Here is a 6,895-nt window from a genome sequence, read left to right on the forward strand (position 1 = left end):
GGTCATGGTGTATGATCTTTCTGATGTACTGCTGGATCCGATTTGCTAAGATTTTGTTGAGGATTTTGGCATCTATGTTCATGAAGGATATTGGCCTGTAATTCTCTTTCATTTTGTTGTCTTTAATTGGTTTTGGTATTAGGGTAATTCTGGCTTCATAGAATGAGCTTGGAAGTGTTCTTTCCTTGACTTTTTTGGAATAGTTTGAGGAGGATAGGCTTTAGTTCTTCCTTGAATGTTTGTTAACACTCCCCTGTGAAGCGATCTGGCCCCGGGCCTTTGTTTGCTAGAAGCTTTGATGACTCTTTCATTTTCTTCCATAGTTATCAGTCTATTGAGATTTTTAGATTCTTCACGATTGAGTTTTGGAAGGTTGTATTTTTCTAGGAATATGTCCATTTCCTCCAGGTTGTCTAGTTTGTTGGAATAGAGTTGCTCATAGTATTTTTTAACAATCCTTTGTATTTCTGTGTGGTCTGTTGTTATTTCGCCTCTATCATTCCTGATTTTGTTTATTTGGGTTCTCTTTCTTTGCTTCTTGGTGAGCCTGACTAGATGTTCATCAATCTTGTTTATCCTTTCAAAGAACCAGCTCTTGGTTTAATTGATATTTTGTATTTTTTAAATCTCTATGCCATATTCTTTTGCATTTTTTAGTCTTTTATTCGTACAGATACATATATCTTTTAAATTAAAATTAGGATAACAGTGTGCATGCTACTTGTACTTTGCCGTTTTCCTTTCCATAGCTTTAATTATTCTTAAACTGCAATCTTTTTTAAATTTTATTTTATTGTTTAAAGTATTACAGATAGTAGTACATATGTCTCCCCCCCCTTTTTCCCCCATTGACCTTCCCCGGCCTTCCTTACCCCCTGGCACATGCTCTCACCCCCTCCCCTCAGTGTCTTGTGGTCTTTATGTAATTTATTTCTGCTCTGATCTTTATTATCTCCTTCCTTCTGCTCACTCTAGGATTTTCTTGTTGCTCTCTTTCTATTTCTTTAAGTTGTAGAGTTAGATGATTTACTACCATTTTTTCTTATTTTTTGAGGTAGGACTGTAGAGCTGTAACTTCTTTCTCAGGACTGCTTTCATTGTGTCCCATAGATTCTGGATTGTTGTGTTTTCATTGTCATTTGTTTCCAGGAAGTATTACATAAAGTATACCCATAATGGGTATTGCTTGGACAGGAAAGCATCAAAATACAAAATGTAAGGTGTATGGTTCTTGCAAAAGTCTGTTGTTGACTTCTGATGTAAGTTTATATGAATCTTTAAAGCTTTCACATGCTGCAAATCATTGTAAGATGATATGAACAAATAGTTAAAAAAACAACTTTTAATGAAAAGTGATTACATTAATTTACTATCAGTAATATTCATTTTTCTTTTATGTATGTATTTATTTATTTATTAGCTGGGTGTAATTCAGATTCTGCCACTTACAAGCTCTATAACTTTGGGCAAATTACTTAACCTTTGTAAGCATCAGTTACTTCTGTAATTTGTGAAATGGGGAATATAATATTTTCTCTCATAGGCATGTCATGAGGATTAAGTTCCTGGCACATAGTAAGATTCATTTTTAGATGATGTTATTACTAGGTAAGTGTTAGTGAAATTTCTAACTTGAAATATTATTTTTCTTTTTTGAAAAAGGAATCTTGCAGTCTGCTACATCTATAGTTCTGACTAAATCTTAATATATTATCCTCCAACTGATATCAATTCATAGTAATGTCTTATCAGGTCTAGTTCATAGTTCTAGGCTATGAGCTAACATGAGGACCTATTTCTCACCTACCTCTTGAAATGAAATTCCAAAACCTAATTATTATTATTTAAGAAGAAACATCATAATCAATATTTGTTTAATTTTCACATTCCCCTCATTTATCACAATGAAAGTAAACTATGCTAATTAGACTGGTCAGCTGAACGACTCTAAAGCCACAGCGGCAGGGGCCAAGGCATAATTGGTTAGGGGTATCAGGCAGGCAGGCAAGCAAGCAGTTAAGGTATCAGGCAGGAAGGAAGAGTGGTTAGGGGTGATCAGGCAGGCAGGCAGAATGGTTAGGGACCATCAGGAAGGCAGGCCAGTGGTTAGGAGCCAGCAGTCCTAGATTGTGAGAGAAATGTTTGACATCCCCTGAGGGGTCCCAAATTGTGAGAGGGTGCAGGCTGGTCTGAGGGACCTCCCACCCCCCTGTGCATGAATTTTGTGCACCTGGACTCTAGTTTACATATATTTTCTATAGCCAATTTGTGTTTAATGGACCGATTTTTTTTTCTAATCATAAACCCATCTCTAATATGCCTCATCCCCTACTTTGTTTTTTAATCTTACTTGCATCCTAATTGATACTAGTTCTCACCTCTTTCCTGAGATCTCCATCTCATATTTAATTTTCTGTACCTGGTAACTGACTCTGAACCTGGTTGAATCTATATAATTCATATTTTTAAAAAATAAAAATTCAAGAAGAGATCTGTCATGGGGCAGATGCTCTCTCTAAAAAATATTTTCTACAATTATGAGCGTTAGAATTTTTTGTGTGTGGAATAATAGAAAAATTATTGCGCAAAATGTGGCTTAAAATCAGGTTAATATGTTTTTTTGACTAAAATGCACATAATAACCTATTTAAATTACCTTATTTTGTTGGGAGTTATTGAGAGTTGTTCATATATAAACATGCACATAATGTTTGTATATACATATACATACCAAAACAAAGAAAATTAGAAACTTTTGACTTAGAACAAAAATATAAAACATTATTTTCAACTTCTAAATGTTTAGAACTGGCACCATAAAACACTACTAAATAAATGTAACAAATCATTTCAGTTTCATATATTACAATGGCTTTAGAGAATAAACATGAGGAAACAAAAGAGAAATTATTAGCATAATTGTTATTTTATTGGGATTCAAATATAACCAACAAATAGTAGATATAAAATGCCTAAACTCCGAGTGCTTCAGCTACAGAAAATTGTACAGTGTTATAAGTGTGGATGTGCATAGCAGTTTTTTTGTCCTACTTTTTATTCTAACCATAACATAAATGTTACATTTTCTTACAAAAGAGGTTAGACATGTAAGAAGCTTCTAATTACACAACTGTTTTTATTATGAAGAAGCAGTTGGAGAATTCGAAGATAGAAGTGTGCTTTACATATAGAAATAATTTATTATTGAGTAATAGAGAACAGGGAACAAACATTTAGCCCAGTAAACTGGAGGAAAACAGAACTCTAAATATAGTTGCTGAAACCTTTGGAAACTTGGAGAAACTGCTAATGAGTACAGTATTTTCTACAACTGAACATAGGGACTGAGCAGAATGATGTGGCATAGGTGTAACTTGAAAATCTTAATTAAGGAATCAACAGATTACAGATGATTAAAATGGAATTTGTGCCAGGTGAGATTACTCCCTTAGTTAGATCAGAGTATACATTCCACCAATTTACAGTGAGGAGTAATTAACAATTTAAAATTAGAACACCAATTAGGACAAAGGGGGGACATATGTAATACTTTCAATAATAAAGATTTTTAAAAATAAGAATAAAGTAAAATAAAATTAGAACATTAGTATTTATTAATAATGTACTGCATAGTTACACTTATATAATTATAAACTATTGCTTTTCCTTTCTGATTTTTCTCACTCTTACTATATATGTGCATATTTTTCTATATTTATATGCAGAGAACAAATACTCACAAACACATGGCAGTCTAGCGAAGCAATTAAGCAAGAAAGTATGGACAAAAGACTTCCTGGGGAATTAATCTTGTCATTATCACTTCTCCTGAGTAACCATGGCAATGAATTAATTTTTCCCTAATTCTTTTTTATTTGTGAAAGAGAGGTGGTAATAACTACCTCATTAGATTGTTCTAAAGATTAAATAGAAAAATTACATCAAACCTTGATATCAATGTCTGATCCATAGCATTTAAAATGATGTAAGTTACTATTATTACATAATTTATATTCTATTTTCTATTTTAATCCACCTATTTTGTTGTATATATAAAATATTGAACTGAAGAATAATTCCATGTATTGAAAGAATAAAGAGAGGATGAAGGAAACAGGAAGGGAGGCAGGAAATGAGGAAAAAATGAACGAGACTAGAAGAGACCAAGTACTTTATGAAATTAATAAAATAAACAAACTTGAATGAGATAAGTTTTCACTTCAGGAAAAATGGAATAGACATGCTTCAACCTATTTCTTCTGTTAAGTACAACTAAAAATATTGGAATGAATGAATAAACACACACACACACACACACACACACACACACACACACACATTGAAAGGTGAGGAGAAGATGGTCTAAGGACCTTGAGTCCCAAGCAATAACATGGTATTTAGTGCTATGAGATTATTTTTACCTCATATTATCACATACATGCAGCCTAATAGAGCAGCACTCCAGAAATGCCAGTGGGAACAGACAAGCCCCAACAAAAGCTTGCTCTCTCTAGACAAAAGACCAGGAAAATGACAGCCTAGCAAAACACCAAACACATAAATTCTGTGATCACATCACCATCCATACCAGCAAAGGCTGAATAAGGAGCTAAGATTTATACTTTCACATCCCAAACCCCTGCTTTGTAGTGTCAGAGAAGCTAAGATTTTCATTCCTGATGGTAATGAATCTTCCCCCAACTAAAGTGTCAGTTTGGGGAAATCATGTTGGGAGCTTGGGTTTCTACTCCCATCTGGCAATAATGAAGTGCCCCCCACTCCTCTGGGGTGGAACCAGAGGAAGCCTAATGGATAATTAGAAGTTGTCATCACTGCCTAGTGGTAACATGGCCACTCATCACCCCCATGCTGTTAGTTGAGATCACAGGGTGAACAGCAATGAGGCACTACCCCTCCCAGCTAGGGAAGTGCCAGCAGATGCTTATCAAGAGCCGGAGCAATGAGTTCCCCACATTGGGAATCAATAGACACCACATATAGAACTGGAAATTCAATTTACAACTGGAATAATAAGGAAACAATTCCTTTTTCCCTGACTAGATTGGTGCCAGATGGAGTAGAAAACATAGATTTAAATAAGATATATACTTTCATAATACTAGCCCAAATATCCAGGTTTTACTTGAAAAACTCTTGTGATAGAAAGAACCAGAAAGATCTCAAGATGAATGAAAAAGACAATTGATGACAACACTAAAAGAACAGAGATGTTACCATTATCTAAAAGAGGTTTTATGCAGCTATGATAACAATATTTTAATGAGCAATTACTCATATGCTTTAAACATATGAAAAATATATCCTCAGAAAAGAGAGTTTCAACAAAAATAGAGGATATGCCAAAAAAAAAGCAAATGGAAATTATAGGACTGCAAAATATAATAACCAAAATAAATAAACAAAAAGCTCAATAAATGGGTTCATAACACAATGGAGAAGCAGAGGAAAGAACTGTTGAACTGGAAGATAAAGCCATAGAAATTACCCAATATGATCAACAGAAAGTAAAATAAAGAGGGAGACAGAGAGACAGAGCCTCAGGGACCTATGAGACTACTAACAAAACATCTACCAGTTATGTCATTGAAGTCCCAAAGTAGATGAGAAAATGAGTGGGACTGAAAAAACACACAAAGAAATAATGGCTGTAAACTTCCCAATTTTGTAAAAGACACAAATTTACGGATTCAAGAAGCTGAGTGGACCTCAAACATAATAAAGGAAAAAAAAAATCTACATCAAGAAACATTATAGCCCTAAGCAGTTTGGCTCAGTGGATAAAGCATCGGCTTGCGGACTGAAAGGTCCCAGGTTCGATTCCGGTCAAGGGCATGTCCCTTGGCTGCGGGAACGTTCCTGGTGGGGGGTGTGCAGGAGGCAGCTGATCAATGTTTCTCTCTCATCGATGTTTCTAACTCTCTCCCTTTCCCTTCCTCTCTGTAAAAAATCAATAAAATATATTTTTAAAAAAGAAACATTATAGTAAAATATCTGAAACATAATGACAAAGAAAAGTTGTTGAAAGCAGCAATGATGAAAGGACACCTCACCTATAGGGGGAAACAATTATAAGAATAACAGATTTCTCATTAGAAATCATGGGTGGCAAAAGAAAGAATCAAATTTTTTAAGTGCTAAAGGAAAAGAACTATCAACTCAGGACGTTATACCCAGAAAAAAAATCTTTCAGGAATTTAAAGAGAAATTAAGACAGTTTCAAATGATAGAAAACTTGGAGAAATTGTAACCAACAGACCTACTCTCTTAAAGAATGTCTAAAGGAATTTCTCTATACAAAAATGAAATAATATTTATATAGCAACTACTAAAATTACATTGAAAGATACATTATAAGTGAACTCTTAAAAGATCCAAGTAACCCATAGGAAGGCAGAATATGAATATAAACTCAAAGCCTAGCAGGGAAAATTCCATTAGATTTTAAGGCTCAAGAATAATCATTTTTGGATTAATGTTCTCTTCTCCAGGTCCACCAGAGTGGTCCTCATCTCTTGGCCTTGAGCATCAATTCTAACTGCTAGCCCATGGGCCTGGCTTTCTAAAACCAAGGAGGTGGGCTGAACCCCTGAAATTGAAGAGGAGACAATCCCATCCTCCAGGCCTGCATTCCCTTTGACTGATAGTGGCAGTGGCAACCTTGTTGACATCTGGACCTTCTTTAGTCTCATTTTTCCCTTTCCTTAAAAGACAATGCATCTGTAGCCATATATATCTATTGGCTCATCCTATAGAATCACAGAAATCTAATAACCTTGTTCATTTAATCTATTTTCAATCTTTGTAGCAAAGGTGGCCACACCCTTGATGTTCTCTTCAGAATATGTTTTCTTTTCATTTTTCTTTCTGAACTCTC

Source organism: Myotis davidii, unplaced genomic scaffold (genome assembly GCF_000327345.1).
Source record: "Myotis davidii unplaced genomic scaffold, ASM32734v1 scaffold511, whole genome shotgun sequence".
NCBI lineage: Eukaryota > Metazoa > Chordata > Mammalia > Chiroptera > Vespertilionidae > Myotis > Myotis davidii.